At 45.2% G+C, this 21982-nt stretch overlaps 1 protein-coding gene and 1 pseudogene across 8 annotated transcripts in view; one reads left to right on the top strand and one right to left on the bottom strand.

Moving 5' to 3' along the window:
* UBAP2 (ubiquitin associated protein 2) overlaps positions 1–17301 on the bottom strand; it is a 133207-nt gene extending 115906 nt beyond the window's left edge. For all 7 annotated transcript variants that reach the window (XM_032299943.1, XM_032299946.1, XM_032299941.1 and 4 more), the window contains exon 1: positions 17175–17301. The gene's annotated coding sequence lies outside the window, so the exon portion shown is untranslated. The remainder of the gene's footprint in view (positions 1–17174) is intronic.
* On the top strand, positions 8280–8802 carry LOC116565995 (annotated as a pseudogene). The gene has a single exon (XR_004275690.1). The product of XR_004275690.1 is annotated as a 40S ribosomal protein S24 pseudogene (transcript).
* Positions 17302–21982: the final 4681 nt, after the last annotated feature.

Raw genomic sequence — 21982 nt, 5'->3', positions numbered from 1 at the left:
GGTGTGGTAGCATGTGCCTGTAATCCCAGCTACTTGGGAGGCTAAGGCAGGAGAATTACTTGAACCCAGGAGGCAGAGGTTGGTTGCAGGGAACTGAGATCGCACCCCTACACTCCAGCCTGGGTGATGGAGAAAGGCAAGACTCCGTCTCAAAAAAAACTTCTGATAATTGTGAATCCATTAATCAAGGTAAAAGCATAAGTTACCAAAATATTCTTCAAGACCCTTAAAAATTGTTACCACCACTGAACTGTAAAAATGACTAAGACATGGAAACTAGACTGTAAAAATCAACATCTTCAACAACATACTGTCATGAGGAAATTCTATGTCCTCCTTTTCTGGGAAATAGAGCTGTGTGCAGCAAACAGGAATGCTTCTACAACAAGTACCCAGTTGCCAGACCATAGGAATTCAGTGTACACTTGTGTTCTATCCTCTGTCACTTTCCACCCCCAAGAGTTCCACTACTCTGGAACAGCTTCCAAGAGAATTCTCAGAATAGAAACAGACAAGAGCAAAAGATTCTAAAAATAATCCAGTAAAAACTCAAACATACATATCTCAGGTTCTTGAGGAGCAGGAAGTACCAGGTTTACTTCAATCTATCCAACCAAATTTGGAACCCCGTATTCATCTCACCTCATTCAAAGTGAATTAAAGATGTGATAGATTTTATGCAGGTAAAGAACTACTGCTACATTTTTAACTTCTTTAGGAAAAAAAATCAGCAAAATACAGTATAAAGCTTCCTATTAACAGATTAAAGTGAAAAAATTATCTAAATATAATGAGAAAAGAAAGTCTCCTACAGAATAAACCAACTTCATTAAACTACAAAGATATTCTCTATACGAGAAATATTTTTAGAAAAAAGTTTTTACTCCCTAAAAAGTTTTGGTTTTGGGGTGTTTTTTCTTTTTTTGGGTAGAGAAAGGGTTTCCCCATATTTGCCTGGGCTGGTCTCAAACTCCTGGGCTGAGGTGACCCTCCTACCTTGGCCTCCCAAAGTACTGGGATAACAGGCATGAGCCACCACGCCCTGCCTAACTGCTATTGTTTTTAAGGATTGTTTTCAAGATAAGATTCCGCAGTCAAACAGCAGCATTTTCAAGTGATCTCAATACAGACTTAACTGAAAATGGCTGACTTAACAACCACCACCATTTCTGTTAAAGCTTATATAAGCACAAATCCATCCAACTTTAAGGCATACAAAAAACATTGTCAGGTAAAACTTTTCTAAGAAGTATGTAATATACCCTAAATGAAAAGCAAGAACACATTTTATCATTCTGAAAAGTTAAAGAACACTTGCTGACAACATACTGAGAGAAGATTTCAATAGCTGTTTAATAAAATTTTGAACAGATAATTAAATCCCAAACTACATACATACACTGCATATATTCAAGATAGCATCACAAAGCGTTGATTAGAAGGCAGTTCTAAAACCAGGATGCTGACAAAGAAACAAATTTACATTCCAGGAACAGAAATATTAATTTTTTTTTCCAAACCAAACTAGCTCAGATGAAATGAATTACATAATGGGCTAAGGATACACAACTACTAAAAACAGGATACACAATTTATGTTGAAGAAGCAAGTCTTCATCAAGAAATGCCTAGAGATGTTGTTCACTCAGTCACAAGACCAGTGGTGCAGGGTCTATCTTAAACTGGTAAGGATGGGTCCAAGGTCCTTATCTGTATATGTCCACTCATTCCCAAAGTCTAAAACCAGTAAGTAATGATAATAATAATAGCAGAAAACACACACCATTTACTAAAATACTTAGACACCATTCTAAGCACTTTATATGTATAGTATTAAGTTACTAATCTTTCCAACCCTATAGAGTATACATTACTACTACTCCCATTTTACAGAGAGGAAACTAAGATATACAGAGTAACAATAAGTGGTGAAGGTAGTATTCAAACCCAGGACATCTGGCTCTACAGTGTGTGCTCTTAACTATTATGCTATGTTGCAAGGCTAACTGTTCAGTCACGGATAAATAATAGTCCCCAACTTGGCTTCCTCTTCTATACAAGAGCATAATTACTGTTGCCATCACCTGCAAAGCTTGTGCCTAATGACAAAGATCTGGTCTAGACCAGATCTCACCTAACTTCTCAGACTTTCAGATACACCCATAGGTTCTATACTGGTATGTTTCTACGACCACTTCTATTTTATAATTGTTTAATTTCTAATCTGTATTCCTGCTTTTTCTACTAAGAAAATACTCAATATTCTCAACCTTTTCTGCAGAGGAAATTCATTTATTCATACCTGCGGAAGACAAAATTAACTTAGATTAAGAATTTGAGGCCAAGGCTGGGTATGGTGGCTCACACCTGTAATCCCAGAACTTTAGGAGGCTGAGGTGAGAGGATCACTTGAGGTCAACAGATTAAGATGAGCCTGGCCAATATGGTGAAACGCTGTCCCTACTAAAAAATACAAAAATTAGCTGGGTGTGGTGATGCATGCCTGTAATCCCAGCTACTCGGGAGGCTGAGGCAGGAGAATCCACTTGAATTTATTTATTTAAGAATAAATAAAAGAATCTGTCCTGGCACAGTGGCTCATGCCTGTAATCCCAACACTTTGGGAGGCCAAGATAGGGAGGATCATCTGAGTCCAGGAGTTCAAACCCAGCTCAGGCAACACAGTGAGACTCCATTTCTATTATTTAAAAAAAGAAAAAATAAAATAAAAATTTAAAAATCTCAAATAAGGCCAGGCGCGGTGGCTCACACCTGAGGTCAGGAATTCAAGACCAGCCTGGCCATCACGGTGAAACCCCATCTTAAAAAAAATAAAAGTAAAAATAAATAAAAATCTCAAATAAATTAGAAGGCCCATAACAGGCCACCAAGACAAAGTCTATACAGACAATCAAGAAAAGAATAAGGTTGCTAGGGTGCCAAGAAACTCAACTATGAGATCCAATTCCATGCAGCTCAACTGCTTGTGCCCTGCATGCCAGAAGCTAAACAAGCTGATACTTTTATTCTCCACAGCTGTTAAGGGCAGGGTCAGGCCTCTAGCAGCTGATGGACAAGGCTGAATTCCCCTACACCCACACTTGGCTGAGAGAAGAACCACAAAGTTATCTGCTGTTCCATGGATATAACCTGTCCATAGAAAGGGTAAGTGCTGATGAACTAAAACACTATGGGATGTCAAAATTTATTTGATATCACAACAATTCTCTTTCTGGTTACCTAAGGCCAAGAAGGGAAAGGTATTTAAGTGCCCATAGCCGTTTTCACACATCTGTCCTATTCCTATCCTGCTAACTCAGCTCTAAATCCTGTCTTTTTTTTTGGTGACAGAGTTTTGCTCTTGTTGCCCAGGCTGTAGTACAGTGGCACAATCTCAGCTCACCATAACCTCCGCCTCCTGGGTTCAAGCGATTCTCCTGCCTCAGCCTCCAGAGTAGCTGAGACTACAGGTGCCGCCACCATGCCCAACTAATTTTTTAATTTTTGATAGAGATGGAGTTTTACTTACCATGTTGGCCAGGCTACTCTTAAACTCCTGACCTTAAGTGATCCACCTGCCTCAGCCTCCCAAAGGGCTGGGATTATAGGCATGAGCCACTGCACCAGGCCTTAAACCCTATCTTTTACCCAGCAGGTAAATAGGATTCTTTGCCCTGGAATCTCTTGCAAAGTATGTAATTATTTATAACCAGTCTTCACCACAGCTTCTAACAGTCCTCTCTCTCCCACAAAAAGGAAAAAAACAAAAGTAAAAAAGCCTATACTATAAAGCAGGGGTCCCCAGGCTGGGTGCAGTGGCTCATGCCTGTAATTCCAGCACTTTGGGAGGCTGAGGAGGGTGGATCAAAGGTCAGGAGTTCAAGACCAGCCTGGTCAACATGGTGAAACCCCATCTCTACAAAAAATACAAAAATTAGCTGGGTGTGGTGGTGGGTATCTGTAATCCCAGCTACTTGGGAGGCTGAGGCAGAACTGCTTGAACCCAGGAGGCGGACGCTGCAGTGATCCAAGATCACACCATTGCACTCCAGCCTGGGTGGCAAAGCAAGACTCTATCTTGGAAAAAAAATAAAGAAATGCATACATAGGCCAGGCACAGTGGCTCATGCCTGTAATCCCAACACTTTGATAGGCTATGGCAGGAGAGTAGTGTGAGGCCAGGAGTTCAAGACCAACCTAGGAAAAGCAGGGAGACTTCATCTCTACAAAAATTTAAAAATTATCCAGTTGTGAAGTGCATACCTGTGGTCCCAGCTACTCAGGAGGCTGAAGTGGGAGGATCGCTTGAGCCTGTGAGGTCGAGGCTGCAGTATGCTGTGATCACACCAGTGCATTCCTAGCGCAGTGCCTAGGAGATGAGTGAAACCCTGTTTCAAAAATAAAATAAGGACCAGGCGCTGTGGCTCACGCCTATAATCCCACCACTTAGGGAGGCCAAGGCACGTAGATCACCTGAGGACAGGAGTTCAAGACCAGCCTGGCCAAATGGTGAAACCCCTCTCTACTAAAAATACAAAACTGGCTTGGCATAGTGGCGTGCACCTGTAGTCCCAGCTACTTGGGAGGCTGCGGCAGGACAATCACTTGAACCTGGGACGTGGAGGCTGCAATGAGCCAATATCACACCACTGCACTCCAGCCTGGGTGACAGAGCAAGACTCCATCTCAAAAAAAAAAAAAAAAAAAAAAAAAAAAGGTTCCTACCATTTTTTACATAAATGCCTTCTAAAATTTAATACACATTTCTCTTCTTTGGCAAATATAGTACAACAAACATTTAACTTTTTCTGTTTCTATATCAATTATTATAACCATCTTGTGAGGGAATGTGGGAAATTAGTATGAATCTATTCCAACACTACAACATACCTATTAACTTGCTTTCCCAAATAAATTCAAGTGATTCTCCTGCCTCACCCTCTAGAATAGCTGGGATCACAAGTATATACTACCACACCCGGCTAATTTTAAAATGTATGAGGCTGAAACTACAGTGAGCTGAGATCGCACCACTGCTCTCTGGCCTGGGCAACACAGCAAGACACTGTCTCAAAAAAAGAAGAGGGGAGGGAGAGAGGGGAGAGAAAAAGAGTCTATTTCCCGGGTATTAACAAAAAGTGCTAACAGGCCAGGTGCAGTGGCTCATACCTGTAATCTCAACACTTTGGGAGGCCAAGAGGGAGGACTGCTTGAGTCCAGGAGTCTGAGCTCAAGCTGGGTAATATACTGAGACCTCGTCTCTACTAAAAAATCCTCTGAGCTTTTCTTTTTTTTTTTTTTTTTTTTTTTTTTTTTTTATGAGACGGAGTTTCGTTCTTGTTACCCAGGCTGGAGTGCAATGGCACGATCTCGGCTCACCGCAACCTCCGCCTCCTGAGTAGCTAGGATTACAGGCACGCGCCACCATGCCCAGCTGATTTTTTGTAGTTTTAGTAGAGACGGGGTTTCACCGTGTTGACCAGGATGGTCTCGATCTCTTGACCTCGTGATCCACCCGCCTCGGCCTCCCAAAGTGCTGGGATTACGGGCGTGAGCCACCGCGCCCGGCCACTTACTCTGAGCATTTCACAGAAAGGACAAAGGATATACTCTCTTAAGTCTTTTTTTTTTTTTTTTTTTTGAGACAAGGTCTCCTTCTGTTGCCCAGGCTGGCATGCAGTGACATGATCTCGCCTCACTGGGACCTTCGCCACACCTCCAAGGTTCCGGCAATTCTCCCACCTAAGCCTCCCAAGTAGCTCAGTCTACAGGCCTGTGCCACCACACCAGCTAAACTTTTGTATTTCTTGGTAAATGGAGGGTTTCACCATGTTGGCCAGGCTGTCTCAAACTCCTGACCTCCAGTGATCCACCTGCCTTGGCCTCCCAAAGTGCTGGGATTACAGGTGACCAGCCTCTGCAACACGATGAAACCCTGTCTCTACAACAACAACAAAAGAGTTAACTGGGTGTGGTGGCACAAATCTGTGAGCGCGGGGTGGTTCAACGCTACAGCAAGCTAAGATCGCACCACTGCACTCCAGTCTGGGTGACAAAGTGAGATCTTGTCTCACAAAAAAAAAAAAAGGCAAGATGCGGTGGCTCACACCTGTAATCCCAGCACTTTGGGAGGCCGAAGGGAGCAGACCATTAAGTTAAAAGTTCGAGACCAGACTGGCCAACACAGTGAAACTCCATCTCTACTAAAAATGCAAAAAAATGTTATCTGGGTATGGTGACACGAGCCTGTAGTCCCAGCTACTCAGGAGGCTGCTCCTGAGGCAGGAGAATCACTTGAACCCAAGAGGCGGAGGTTACGGTGAGCTGAGACCACACCATTTTTCTCCAGCTTGGGTGACAGAGTGAGACTGTCTCAAAAAATAAATAAATAAATAGGAGTTTCTATGGACCATTGGGAAAACTCTTGAATACGAATTTGTATCAGATATTACAGATATTATATATATACTGTATTATTAGACCATCATTCCTTTTCCCAGGCATCACAATGTTATTGCGGCTTTTTTTTTTGAGACAGAGTCTCCCTGTCACTAGGCTGGAGTGCAGTGGTGCGATCTTGGCTCACTGCAACCTCTGCCTCCTGGGTTCAAGTGATTCTCCTGCCTCAGCCTCCCAAGTAGCTGGGACTACAGGCATGTGCCACCATGCCCAGCTAATTTTTGTATTTTTAATAGAGACGGGGTTTCACCTTGTTGGCCAGGCTGGTCTCAAACTCCTAGCCTTGTGATCTGCCCCCCTCGGTCTCCCAAAGTGGGGGGAATTAAATGCAGAGCCACCGCGCCCGGCTATTGTGACTTTTTCTAAGAGAAGCTTTTTAATCTGATGAGATACTTGCTAAGGAATATTTCCGTTACTTTCAAATCATTTAGCCTCAAAACATAATGTGTACAGTATATGCAGACAGAGAAAAGCCAATGCAGCAAAATATTTGGTAACTCTAGGTAAAATGTATGTATACATGTACTCATTACTCTTCCATCTTATATATCCAAAAAATCTTAAGTTGTAGGTTGCCAAGAATCAAATTGTGTGATGCACAAAAAAAAAAAAAAAAGTTGTAGGAAATCAAACAGAAAAAAAAAAGGACAGAAAACAAACACACAGGCCAGCCAAGTAGAAGACTAAATCTAACGGCAGAAATATATCCAAAATATCTGTAATTACAACAGATACAAATGGTCTCCAATGTTATCGCTAAAAAGATTTGCTGATGGCTCACTCCTGCAATCCCAGCACTTTTCGAGGCTGAAGCAAGAGGATCAATTCACAACCAGCCCAGCCAACGTGTCCAGACACTTTCTAATTAATTAATTCAAAAGAAGTTAGCAGGTTGCTAACTTAAAGCAAAATCCAGCTATGTGGCATTCATAAAAGATAAATCTAAAACATCCTACTACAATTGGCTAAAACTAAAAAGGTAACATAAAATGATGACAGGGATGTAGAACTCTCAATCCACTCAGTCTTTGAGAATTAAGTCCCAATGCTTAGGGCAACCATTGTGTGTATAAACTGAACTTTTTCCCTAGACATCTAGAATGGGATTCATTATACACATTCCTTGATAGAATTGAGAAAACAGTCACTCAATTTTCTGTGTTCTGTGGTTCAGCTGACAAGCCTGAGAACTGTGTAACACGTGGAAAACACTTTCACATTACTCAGTAAAGTTACACATACCCTATACACAAACCAAAAATTCCACCCTCAGTTACGCAGTCTTGAGAAAATGGACTCACTTTGTTGGGGGTGGGCGAGGCAAATGTCTACATGAGGACAAGTATAAGAGAGAATCTCAAAAAACACTGGAAATAAGACAAATATCCATTAACAATGGAATAGAAAAGTAAGATGTGGCACATCCTTACAATGTAACACCACACTACTATAAGAAATCAATGGGCTGGGTGCAGTGGCTCACACCTGTAATCCCAGCACTTTGGGAGGCCGAAGTGGGCGAATCACTGGAAGTCAGGAGTTCGAGACCAGCTTGACCAACATGGTAAAACCCCATCTCTACTAAAAATACCAAACAAAAATTAGCCAGATGTGGTGGCTCATGCCTGTAATCCCAGCTACTTGGGAGGCTGAGGCAGGAGAACTGTTTGAACCAGGAGGCAGAAGCTGCAGTGAGCTGAGATCATACCATTGCACTTCCAGCCTGGGCAACAAAGAGTGAAACTTGATCTCAAAAAATAAAAATAAAAAGAGTTTGAAACCAGCCTGGCCAATGTGGTAAAACACTGTCTCTACCAAGAATACAAAAATTAGCTATTTTCCTCCCCGGCTGTGTAAGGATAGGCCGCCATCATGAACGACACAGTAACTATCCGCACTAGAAAGTTCATGACCAACCGACTGCTTCAGAGGAAACAAATGGTCATTGATGTCCTTCACCCCAGGAAGGCAACAGTGCCTAAGACAGAAATTCGGGAAAAACTAGCCAAAATGTACAAGACCACACTGGATGTCATCTTTGTATTTGGATTCAGAACTCATTTTGGTGGTGGCAAGACAACTGGCTTTGGCATGATTTATGATTCCCTGGATTATGCAAAGAAAAATGAACCCAAACATAGACTTGCAAGACATGGCCTGTATGAGAAGAAAAAGACCTCAAGAAAGCAACGAAAGGAACGCAAGAACAGAATGAAGAAAGTCAGGGGGACTGCAAAGGCCAATGTTGGCGCTGGCAAAAAGCCGAAGGAGTAAAGGTGCTGCAATGATGTTATCTATGGCCATTGTGGATTTTTCACGAGAAGCTTAATAAACTAAAAACTTTCATGTGAAAAAAAAAAAAAAAAATACAAAAATTAGCTGAGTGTGGTGGCAGGCGCCTGTAATCCCAGCTACTCGGGAGGCTGAGGCAGGAGAATTGCTTGAACCAGGGAGGTGGAGGCTGCAGTAGGCCAAGATTGTGCCAATGCACTCTAGCCTGGGCAATGGAGCAAGACTCCATGGGGGGGGGGGGGGGCAAATCAACACGGGGGCCAAGCGTGATGACTCACACCTGTAATACCAGCATTTTGGGAGGCTAAAGCGGGCAGATCACCTGAGGTCAAAAGTTCAAGATCAGCCTAGCTAACACAAGGAATTCCCCATCTCTACCAAAAAATACAAAAATTATGTGGGCATGGTGGCAGGCGCTTGCAGTCCCAGCTATTCCAGAGGCTGAGGCAGTAGAATCACTTGAACCCCGGAGGTGGAGGGTGCAGTAAGCCAAGATCGAGCCACTGCACTCCAGCCTAGGCAACAGAGTGAGACCCTGTTTTGAGGAGGGGGGGAAAGAAATCAAAATGAGTAAATCACAAGCATGTAAGAGTGAAAGAAACAAGCATCTGACGAATCATACAATTCTTCTTACATTGAGAATAAGACGGAAAATGGGCACTATTAAACCATATGTTGCTTATGGATACACATGTAAGGTAAATTTATTGTAAAAAAGTAACAGTAGGACAGGCGAGGTGGCTCACACCTGTAATCCTGGCACTTAGGGAGGCCGAGGCAGGCAGATCATGAGGCCAGGAGTTCGAGACCAGCCTGGCCAACATAGTGAAACCTCCTCTCTACTAAAAATACAAAAAATTGCCAGGCGCGGTGGCTCACACCTATAATCCAGCACTTTGGGAGGCTGAGGTGGGCAGATCACAAGGTCAGGGGTTCAAGACCAGCCTGACCAACATGGCGAAACCCCATCTCTATTTAAAAATACAAAAATTAGCCAGGTGTGGTGGCACGCACCTGTAATCCCAGCTACCTGGGAGGCTGAGGCAGGAAAATTGCTTGAACCTGGGAGGTGGAGGTTGCGGTAAGCCAAGAGCATGCCATTGCACTCTAGCCTGGGAAACAGAGCAAGACTCTGACTCAAAAAAAAAAAAAAAAATTAACCAGGCGTGGTGGTGGGCGCCTATAATCCCAGCTACTCGGGAGGCTGAGGCAGGAGAATCGCCTGAACCTGTGAGGTGGAGGCTGCAGTGAGCCAGGACTGCACCACTGCACTCCAACTTGGGCAACAGTGCGAAATTCTGTCTTTTAAAAAAAAAAAAAAAGGAATAGTAGAACCTGCACAGTGACTTATACCTATTAATCTCAAGACTCTGGAAGGCTAAGCAGGAGGATCACTTGAGCCCAGGAGTTTAAGACCACCCTAGGCAACATAAAAAGAACCTGTCTCTATTTTAAAACACCACCACAAAGGAATGGTAAACCTAAAATGTACGGTAAGGGTTATGTCTAGGAAAGTGAAAAAAATGCCTTGGTAGCTGGCATACACAGGGGACTTCCAGGTAGCAGTAGTGTCCTATTTCTTGGTTGTTCATTTTACTTTTTTATTTCATTTTACATATGGGGCCAGGCGTTAAACTCACGTCTGTAATCTCAGCACTTTGGGAGGCCAAGGCAGAAGGATCACTTGAGCCTAAGAGACCAGCCTGGGCAACACAGCAAGACTCCCACTCTACAAAAAAGAAAAATCAGCTAAGCATGGTAACGCCTCCCTGTGGTTCAATCTACTCAGGAGGCTGAGGTGGGAGGATGACTTAAGCCTAGGAGATGGAGGTTGCAGTGAGCCATGATCATGCCATGGCACTGCAGCCTGGGCAAGAAAGTGAGATCCTCTCTCCAATAAAAAACAACTCTAGGGCCGGGCACAGTGGCTCAAGCCTGTAATCCCAGCACTTTGGGAGGCCGAGGCGGGTGGATCACGAGGTTAAGAGATCGAGACCATCCTGGTCAACATGGTGAAACCCCGTCTCTATTAAAAATACAAAAAATTAGCTGGGCATGGTGGTGCGTGCCTGTAATCCCAGATACTCAGGAGGCTGAGGCAGGAGAATTGCCTGAACCCAGGAGGCGGAGGTTGCAGTGAGCCAAGATTGCACCATTGCACTCCAGCCTGGGTAACGTGAGTGAAACTCCGTCTCGGAAAAAGAAAAAAAAAAAAAAGAAAAAAAACCCTCTACATGTTTTCCCCCTCACCAGCTTCTACATTACACATTGACAGATCTACACGTTTTTATGCCTCATATACCTTCTATGGTATGTATGCTGGTTTTTGGGTTTTTCTTCTGAGACAGGGTCTGTCGCCCAGGCTGAAACTCGGGCACAATCACGGCCCACTGCAGTCTCAACCTTCCAGGCTTAAGCAACCCTCCAACCTCAGCCTCCTGAGTAGCTGGGACTACAAGCATACCACGCCCAGCTAATGTTGGTATTTTTAGCAGAGACAGGGTTTTGCCACATTGCCCAAGCTGGTCTCCAACTCCTGGGTTCAAGTGATCCATCTGCCTTGGCTTTCCAAAGTGCTGGGATTACAGGGATTAGCCACCACACCCAGACTATGCTGTATTTTTCAGTAAAGATCAGCAAGTATGCAAAGTATAATCCTATTTATTTACTGAGACAGGGTCTCTGTCACCCAGGCTGGAGTGCAGTGGCACAATCATACATAGCTCACTGGAGCCTCAACATCCTGGACTCAAGCAATCCTCCCACCTCAACATCCCAAGTAGCTGGAACTCTGGGTACATGCCATCATGTCCAGCTAATTTTTGCATTTTTTTATAGAGACAAGGTCTCACTATGTTGCCCAGGCTGGTCTGAAACTCCTGCTCAAGCAATCCTTCCACCTCAGCCTCCCAAAGTCCTGGAATTACAAGCAGGAGGCACTGACCCAGACCCCAACTTTATTTATTTTTTATTTTATTTTTTTTTTGAGACAAAGTCTCGCTCTTTCGCCAGGCGCCAGGCTGGAGTACAATGGTGCGATCTCAGCTCACTGCAACCTCCACCTCCGGGCTTCAAGCAATTCTCCTGCCTCAGCCTCCCAAGTAGCTGGGACTACAGGCGAGTGCCATGCCCAGCTAATTTTTATATTTTAGTAGAGACGGGGTTTCACTATGTTGGCCAGGAGGGTCTCAATCTCTTGACCTCGTGATCCACCCACCTTGGCCTCCCAAAGTGCTGGGATTACAGACATGAGCCACCGTGCCCGGCCCCAACTTTATGTTTAAAGCATACACTCTATGTTTTAGGGGGAAAATAAAAGCCAGGCACGGTGGCTCACGCCTGTAATCCAGGCACTTTGGGAGGCCGAATCAGGTGGATCACCTGAGGTCAAGAGTTCAAAACCAGAATGGCCAACATGACAAAACCCTTTCTCTACAAAAAATACAAAAATTAGCCAAGCATGGTGGCAGGCTAATCACTTGAACCTGGGAGGCGGAGGTTGCAGTGAGCTGAGATCACACCACTGCACTCCAGTCTGAGCAACAGAATGAAACTCTATTTCAGAAAAATAAATAAATAAATAGCTGAGTACGGTGGTGCATGCCTATAGTCCCAGCTACTTGGGAAGCTGAGGCACAAGAATCACTTAAGCCAGGGAGGCAGAGGTTGCAGTGAGCCAAGATGGCATCACAGCATTCCAGCCTGGGCAACAGAGTGAGATTCTGTCTCAAAAAATAAAAATAAAAAAAGAGGCCAAGCATGGTGGCTCATGCCTGTAATCCCAGCACTTTGGGAGGCCAAGGCAGGGTATCACCTGAGGTCAGGAGTTCAAGACCAATGTGGCCAACATGATAAAACCCCATCTCTACTAAAATACAAAAATTAGCCAGGCGTGACGGATAATTTTTGTAATCCCAGAACTCTGGGAGGCTAAGGCGGGCAGATCACCTGAGGTCAGGAGTTCGAGATTAATCTGGCCAACATGGGTGAAATCCCATCTCTACTAAAAATACAAAAATTAGCCAGGTGTGTTGGCAGACACCTGTAAGACCAGCTACTCAGAAGGCTAAGGCAGGAAAATCACTTGAACCTGGTAGGCAGAGGTTGCAGTGAGTTGAGATCATACCACTGCACACCAGCCTGGGTGACAGAGTGATGCTATGTCTCTAAGATTGCCTGGTCTTAAATAAAACACCTACTCTACTCCTTAATGTGAGCCCTATTTTATACTTAAAATCCAATAGTTGACTGGATTTCAATTCAATTGTGCCATGTCCAGCATGAAAATGAGTTAACAAAAAACTGAAACTTATCAAACATTGTTTACAAATGGTTAAAAAATATAAAAATTAAAAAGTACCAAAAAAAATTCTTAAGCAGCATCTTTGAAACTCAAAAAATGTCAGGTAAACTCAGTAGAAAATACCAGCATAAGCAGTTTACATCAAAATTGTAAAAACTAGAACAGGCGCAGTGGCTCACACCTGTAATCCCAGCACTTTGGGAGACCAAGGCAGGTGGATTGCCTAAGGTCAGGAGTACAAGACTAGCCTGACCAACATAGTGAAACCCCATCTCTACTAAAAATACAAAAAATTACCCAAGTGTGGTGGTGGTGCCTGTAATCCCAGCTACTCAAGAGGCAGAGGCAGGAGAATCACTTGAACCCAGGAGGCAGTGAGCCGAGATCTCGCCATTGCACTCCAGCCTGGGCAACAGTGTGAGACTTCATCTCAAAAAAAAAAAAAATTGTAAAAATGTGATGAATTTGATTCTTTGAGTCAGGAGAAAAAAGGATCCTATTCCTAAATGATAGTTGGGTCAAAATTACCGACCGGGTGCAGTGGCTCAAGCCTGTAATCACAGCACTTTGGGAGGCCAAGGCGTGCAGATTGGGAGGCCAAGGTCAGGAGTTTGAGACCAGCCTGGCCAACATAGTAAAACCCCATCTCTACTAAAAGTACAAAACATTAGCTGGGCGTGGTGGCAGGGGTCTGTAATCCCAGCTACTTGTGAGGCTGAGACAAGAGAATTGCTGGAACCTGGGAGGCAGCGGTTGCAGTGAGCCAATATTATGCCACTGCATGCTAGCCCAGGCAACAGTGCTAAACTCCATCTCAAAAAACAATATTTCAAAATCTACCACAAAGATTACATGGTGATATGCTCTACAGATACTCCCTCTCTTTGCCCTCCTTCATGTTATATCTCCATTCTCCTTTCTGGAAAAAAACAGCTGCTTCTAAAATCTATGAGATCTACTAAGTTACCAGCCCACACCATGGGTGCCATAACACTTAAAAAAAAAAAAAAAAAGTTAAGGCAGAGTTTCCCTCGTTGCCCAGGTTGGAGTACAATGGCACAATCTAGGCTCACCACCCTGCGCCTCCCAGGTTCAAGCGATTCTCTTGCCTCAGCCTCCCAAGCAGCTGGGATTACAGGCATGTGCTACCGTGCCTAGATAATTTTGTCTTTTTAGTAGAGACAGGGCTTTCTCCATGTTAGTCAGGCTGGTCTCAAACCCCTGACCTCAGGTGATCCAACCATCTCGACCTCCCAAAGTGCTGGGATTACAGGTGTGAGCCACCATGCCTAGCCCATAACACTTACATTTTAAGGGCACTCCATTTACTCAAATTAACAAGAGTGAAGGGGTATTTGCTGACATACAGGTTTCTCACAAGAAAAAATAAAGACAGATTTGCTTGAGGACAGAGAACTTTACAGTTTGTGAATGCCTGCAGACTGCTTCTTCTGAGCAGGCATTAACCCTTTATCATCCACTTAACCACCCCCTCCAACCCCTACCAACCCACCCCCACAACTACCATCCCCTCACCCCCATCCACCCCTCATCCTCCCTGCCAAAAAAGTTATCTTATTAACAAAGGAAATCTTAAGCCATCATTTAAAAAAAAAAAAAGAGGGCCGGGTGAGGTGGCTCACCCCTGTAACCCCAGCACTTTGGGAGGCAGAGGAGGGCGATGGCCTGAGGTTGGGAGTTGGAGACCAGCCTGATCAACATGGAGAAACCCCATCTCTACTAAAAATACAAAAACTTAGCTGGGTGTGGTAGCACATGCCTGCAACCCCAGCTACTCCGGAGGCTGAGGCAGGAGAATTGCTTGAACCTGGGAGGCAGAGGCTGAGGTGAGCCAAGATCACACCATTGCACTCCAGCCTGGGCAAAAAGAGTTAAACTCCACCATCTCAAAAAAAAAAAAAAAAAAAAAAAAGAAAGAACAAAGAACAATTCAAAGCTAACATTTTAGAAGTAAAGGCTTCACTTCGAACCACTCCAAACCTTCAAGACAGTTTATACTTTCTACATATACTTTATACTTAAGAGGGTAGATATAGGGACCCGTTCCCATCACAACACAACTACATATTGAAATAAACCTATTCTTCTCCATGTTGTCATACTATTTCTCCCCAAACAATAAAAGTTACTCAGGCTAATACTAAGACAGACAATCCTAGTCATCACTACAGAGGCCGTACTAGTAACCAGGAAAGGGAAGCAAAGGTGTTATTGTTGTTCCAATACAGTTCTAAAGGCAACTCCATGTGACTACTGTTGGTCCAGCCCACATTTAAAGAGAGGACAGAGGAAACCAGAGCAGCAGGAAACAGGCAGGAGGGGCAATTACCACAACCCTTTCCCATGGCCTCATTCTCTCCCATGCCACCCCTTTCGGCCATATTTCAATCACAACAAAAACCTTCCTTGTCTAAAAGGTTTCATAATTATTGAGGATGAGAGGCAACAGAAAAGCAAATGGGGGAAATAAGAGCTGTGAGAAAATCTCTTGCCACATGTGTCAACTAGCCGTAAGTATGAAAATCAGGAGTACACTGGCAGCAAGTAAAAGGGCAGTGTGGGAAACTAATCACTTCTGCCTGGTAAGAGAAGCCTTTAAAGCAATGGAACGTCGGCCCTAACTAAGGGGATCCACAGGTGAGTGTACTGGAAGAAAGTTATCTCCAGGGAGTGGAATACATTTCATTTCCTCAGGTAAAAGGGGAACGCACCAACGTAGAATACAGACCAGCTTAGGTATCATTTCATCTTCCTTCCTTCCACCTTTCACAAACTGACACTAAAAAGGATACACAATTCACAGAGAAAAGTGAGGAATGCAATAACTAGTCGGATACTCCTTGGTGAAAAAACTGCTGTCATAGCAGAAAAGGAAATATAACAACTGGGTTCATCCAAAAAATTAATTATATGCCCTTCAAATAAAAGATCCTTGGATACCTTCTGGAAACCTGAAAAACCCCTCAACTAGCTAGACACCGTGGTGCACACCTGTAATCCCAGCTACTCAGGAGGCTGAGGTGGAAGAATCGCTTGAGCCCAAGAGCTAGAGGCCAGCCTGGACAACATATGGAGACCGTATCTCTAAAATTAACAGTAATTTTGTAAAATCTCTCAACTGGTAGGATACACTGGTGCTATAGAAAGATGATAAGCCTAAATACTGGCGAACCGTATACCTTCCTCGAATGTGAGGTAAAAACAATATCCAATAGAAGTGATAGTAAATGATTGGATTACATCAAACAGGAAACAACAGTAATAATGATGGGATCAACCCCTAAAGCAAGGATTAAAGACCTGAGCGTTGACAGTTGAGATGCGTGGGCAACTAATTAGATTGAAAACTCGGGGGAAAAGGTGGAAAAGCCGACTGGGAAAGTGATTCAGAGGCAAATAGAACTGAGTTGTAATGCACCAATGAAAGAATAACATTTTGAGTATGTATTATTAACAGCCAGCGCTCTGCGGTTTACAAAGCGCTCAAAAATCTACATTAACGATTGACCTGTGACTACAGGACTAACCAGACTACAGGAACCGGGGGTGACGAGAAAAACTGAGTCCCAACTGAGACTAATGCCCTCCAGAACTGAAAAGAAGTAGAACTGAAATGTGCCTCCGGGTAAGCCGGGAAAGGTTAGAGAGCGCAGAAGTTCGGGCTCTAAGAGGGCCAGTCCCAAGACTAGCTATCGGCATGAAAGCGGAAAGGTGATCAGATGGGACCGACAGCGTGGCGGGGAAGCTCCAGTCCACCGGCAGGCACCGAGGTGGGAAAGAAAACCACACCCTCCAGAGCAGAAACCCGAAGGGGGGAGGGGAGGCGCCCCTGGGGCTGGGTGGGGCCCGGCTGACCAGGACGTGGTTAAGTAGGAAGAAGCACAGGGCAACGTGAGGGGAAGAGGGAGGAGGGCGCCCGGGCCTGGACACAGAGGGAGCGTGGAGCTGGCGAGTGGAACTCGGCCCGGTCCTCAAGGCTGGGCGCCGAGGCAGTCTGAAGGCAGTGGGGGTTCAGACGAGCTGAACCCAGAACTAGAAAGCGCAGGCTGCAGCGCTCAGGGCCCTAGAAGAGGAAAGGAGAGGGAGAGGATAGCAATTACCGCTGCTGCTCTCGGTGGACTCAAGACTTGCTGCCGCCGCCGCCGCTCGTTACCTGCCAATGTGCCTCTTACAAAGCGGCGGCGGCGGCACAGGCTGCCCAACCCGTCACGTGACCTCACGTCACGGGCGAAGGAGGAGCCACAACACGTCACTCATGCGCCGCTTTCCAGCCCGCCCAGACAGCGCGCAGCCTCCGCTAGCCACCACCTCCACCTAACCCTGCGATGCCAACCACGCGGAGGTGGGGGGAAGACCACGGAAAGGAACAAATAAGGGAGACTTGATAGTATATATTGTACTGGGAGTCATCAGGAGAGTATTACCCACCGTATCCAGCATGCCCACAACTGCAGTTCGTTGTCGGGCCATGATGACCTCACAAGGCATTACAGGTTGCTCCCGTGTGGCCGCGTTTCTCTCGTCACGTGATATGATCAAACCACTGAGAGCAAGCCTGGCCTCCGAAACGTTGCACGAGGGGACTACGACTCCCAACATGCTGCACAGCCACGACGACCCTCCCTACCGCAACATTTCTCCCGCGGGCTTCTAGACGCACCCGGTAGAGACATTAGTGCTGAAAGAGGGCCGGGACGGAAAACTGACTAAGCTGGCTTCAAGGACTAATACCACTGAATGCCCCCGCCTAGTGGCGGAGCGTGGTGCCTGCTGGGAGGTGTAGTCCTGGCGGGGGGTGGGGTTCCACTCTGGTTCCTGCGCTTGCTCTGCTCTCCGCCCCCTGCGCGGGAAAACGCCAACGGTTCGTAGCAAGAGCCACCGCAAAGCGGAAGGACGGCTGGTTTTCAGTCTTGTTCAGTGCGGTTCTGGTTTTGACCTTCCAAGTCCCTTCTGGGTGAAAAGACTAGCATCTATTGAACGCCTACTCTATGTCAGCCGTTTATACAATTTTTTTTTTTTTTTGAGACGGAGTCTGTATCGCCCAGGCTGTACTGTCGCAGTCTCAGCCCACTGCAACCTCTGCCTCCCGGGTTCAAGCGATTCTTCTCCCTCAGCCTCCAGAATAGCTGGGACTACAGGCGACCGCCCCCATGCCCGGCTGTTTTTTGTATTTTTAGTAGAGTTGGGGTTTCACCATATTGGCCAGGCTGGTCTCGAACTCCTGACCTTGTGGTCCATCTGCCTTGGCCTCCCAAAGTGCTGTGATTACAGGCATGAGCCACCGCTCCTGGCCTATATTATCATTTATATTATATATATAATCAGCCCCTTGAGTCCAGGATTTCCCCTACTTAAGGATTAAAAAAAGAAGCTTGGAGTTGTTTCTTGACCGAAGAGACCCAGGTCTTCTGTCTTGGAAAATTACCTAATGACCTCCTCTCAATAGGCTCTGACCTGTTGTCAACTCCAAGAATTAAGCATAAATAAGATGATGGTTTATAACTGTAGCATAGCGTTTTCAAGTAGTTTCCATTTATTGGCCTATTTGGATGTGAGACAGATCTGGCTGCAATATCTGTCACCTCATTGATCACCAGGATTGATTTGGCTGATCTGGCTGGCTAGGCAGGTGGTCCCTTCCTCTCTCATCGCTCCACGAGCGTCCCTCCCAAAGCTGCATGCTCAGTCAAAAAGAAGGAATATACTGTACCCATAGAAGAGGACTGGTCAAGGGTATAGAAGTAGCTGCGCGCTGTTGTTAACAAGCTCTCAAGGCCCTCCAAACAAGCTCTGGCCTGTTTTATCCCAGGCTAGTTACATTCAAGGACTTTGCAGTCCCCACAGACATTACCTCAGTTGGAGCCTTCCTCTGTGATAGCACCACTTCACCAGCTTGTGAAAATTAAATGAGATTATGTAAAATGCCTAAATAAACCCTCAATAAGTATCAGTAATCATTTTCACATTTTACTCATTGGGCCCAACAGGTCTAAGTAAGGTAGAAAGGGAAATTAGCTTATACTGAACTTTGTACAGGGTACTATGCTAATTACTAATTTGCTAGTTATGAAGTAAAACAATTGAAAAAAATAGAGTTTCACTCTTGTTGCCCAGGCCAGAGTGCAATGGCGATCTCAGCTCACCACAACCTCTGCCTCCAGAGTTCAAGCGATTCTCCTGCCCCAGCCTCCAGAGTAGCTAGGCTTACTGGCATGTGCCACCACACCCAGCTAATTTTTTGTATTTTTAGTAGAGACGGGGGTTTCTCCATGTTGGTCAGGTCAGTCTCGAACTCCTGACCTCAGGCGATCCTGACCACCTCTGCCTCCCAAAGTGCTGGGATTACAGGCCTGAGCCACCACACCTGGCCAAAACAATTGAAATCTTAACAGTCCTGCCTCATTCAAGGAAAGCTTTTGTTAATCATCTGAATTAAAGAATGCTCAGGCTGTGCCTTTAACAAATGGAACTGGCCAGCATGGTGTCTCCTGCCTGTAATCCTAGCATTCTGGGAGGCAATGCAGGCAGATCACCTGAGGTCAGGAGTCCCTGACCAGACTGGCCAACGTGGTGAAACCCGATCTCTACTAAAAACTACAAAATATTAGCCAGGCATGGTGGTGGTGGGCGCCTGTAATCCCAGCTACTCAGGAAGCTGAGGCAGGAGAATGGCTCAAACGTGTGAGGCAGAGAATTTATCATCATCACCATTCGTGTGTAGGTGTCTTTTCTCAACCCTTTTGATAGTGAGCCTGGATTGTGTCTTGTCTGTTCAACTTCTCCTCTTTGTCCTGCTGCTTTATAGAAATGTGTGAGAGCATCAAAGATAAAAACCACCCTTGAGAGTCTTTTTTTTTTGAGACGGAGTTTCACTCATGTTACCCAGGCTGGAGTGCAATGGCGCGATCTCAGCTCACCGCAACCTCCGCCTCCTGGGTTAGGCAATTCTCCTGCCTCAGCCTCCTGAGTAGCTGGGATTACAGGCACGCGCCACCATGCCCAGCTAACTTTTTGTAGTTTTAGTAGAGACGGGGTTTCACCTTGTTGACCAGGATGGTCTCGATCTCTTGACCTCGTGATCCACCCGCCTCGGCCTCCCAAAGTGCTGGGATTACAGGCTTGAGCCACCGCGCCCAGCCCCCTTGAGAGTCTTAATGGACAGATCAGGAGAAAAGGATTCTGAAAGGATAAATACAAAGTTGATAACAGTGGCTGGCTCTGAGGGGTGGGAAAGAGGTTTGGGATTGTGGTGCAATCTCAGCTCACTGCAACCTCTGCCTCCCAGGTTCAAGCAGTTCTCCCTCAGCCTGTCGAGTAGCTGGGATTACAGGCACATACCACCATGCCCAGCTAATTTTTGTATTTTTAGTAGACATGGGATTTCACCATGTTGGTCAGGCTGGTCTCGAACTCCTGACCTCAGATGATCCGCCCACCTCAGCCTCCCAAAATGCTGGGATTACAGGCGTGAGCCACCATGCCCAGGCGGAGATGCTAAACTTTGAATGTAGAGACCAAAAGAAGTAATCATAATGTCACTGTGTGAGGCCTTTTTGGAAAAGCCAAAAAGATTCCCTAAATTCCATCCACTAGGGAGGCTGAGGCAGGAGGATCGCTTGAACCCAGGAGTTGAGTCTGAAATGGAGCAGGGATCCTTCTTAAAAGCCTGTCAGGCCTCCCAAGCATAAAAATAAAAATTCTAGACTGGACTCACACCTATAAACTCAGCACTTTGGGAGGCCAAGGAAGGAGGATTTCTAATTACTCTAGTATATTGACTTTGGAAACAAAAGACATCGTTCTATTTATAGCATTCTGTTATTGGTAGCGGTATTTCCATTTACAAAATTTAGTAATTCTAGATCGCTGATAATGTCAAATCCTAGAAAACATAGCATTCCTACATGTGATTTTAACGTTATTCTAAAAGAGTTGTTGGCCAAAGATTCATTTCATGAATCCAATTTTTCCAAAATAGAAAATTCTGATGATTCAGATGATCCTGATGTTAGGTCTGTTTAGAAATAACTCTAAGAACAGTTTTTTGTTGTTGTTGTTGTTTGTTGGTTGGTTGGTTGGTTGGTTTTTTTTAAAGACGAACTTTCACCATGTTGGTCAGGCTGGTCTTGAACTCCCGACCTCAGGTGATCCACCCGCCTTGGCCTCCAAAGTGCTTGGATTACAAGCGTGAGCCACCTCACCCGGCCAGAACAGTTTTTATACTTTATGTTCACATTGAAAAGCAGCCAGATTTGCTTCAGCCTCAATGAGCATCTTTATGTGAAAAAATTAAATGAGCACTAGTAGTGAGCTGCACTTTTTTTTTCTAAACCAGGAAAGGGTTAAAAACCATTGCTTAGGCTAGACAAAGTGGTTCATGCCTGTGACCCCAGCACTTTGGGAGGCCAAGACGGGAGGATCCCTTTAGCCCAGGAGTTCAAGACCAGCCTTGCCAATACGGCAAAACCCCATCTCTACTAAAAAATACAAAAATTAGCCGGGAGTGGTGGCACACACCTGTAGACCCAGCTACTCAGGTGGCTGAGGCACAAAAATCACTAGAACAGGAGAGGTAGAGGTTGCATGAGCCAAGATCATACCACTGCACTCCAGCCTGGGCAACAGAGCAAGACACTGTCAAAAAACAAAGAAAACCTGTAAACCCAGCACTTTGGGAGGCCAAGGCGGGTGGATCACCTGAGGTCAGGAGTTCAGTACTAGCCTGGCCAACATGGCAAAACCCTGTCTCTACTAAAAATACAAAAATTTGGGCCGGGCGCGGTGGCTCAAGCCTGTAATCCCAGCACTTTGGGAGGCCGAGGCGGGTGGATCACGAGGTCAAGAGATCGAGACCATCCTGGTCAACATGGTGAAACCCCGTCTCTACTAAAAATACAAAAAATTAGCT

Source organism: Sapajus apella, unplaced genomic scaffold, assembly GCF_009761245.1.
Source record: "Sapajus apella isolate SASKATOON/1434 unplaced genomic scaffold, GSC_monkey_1.0 scaffold42, whole genome shotgun sequence".
Taxonomy (NCBI): domain Eukaryota; kingdom Metazoa; phylum Chordata; class Mammalia; order Primates; family Cebidae; genus Sapajus; species Sapajus apella.
The sequence above is the reverse complement of the archived record's forward strand: the minus strand, read 5'-3'. Positions and strand labels throughout refer to the sequence as shown.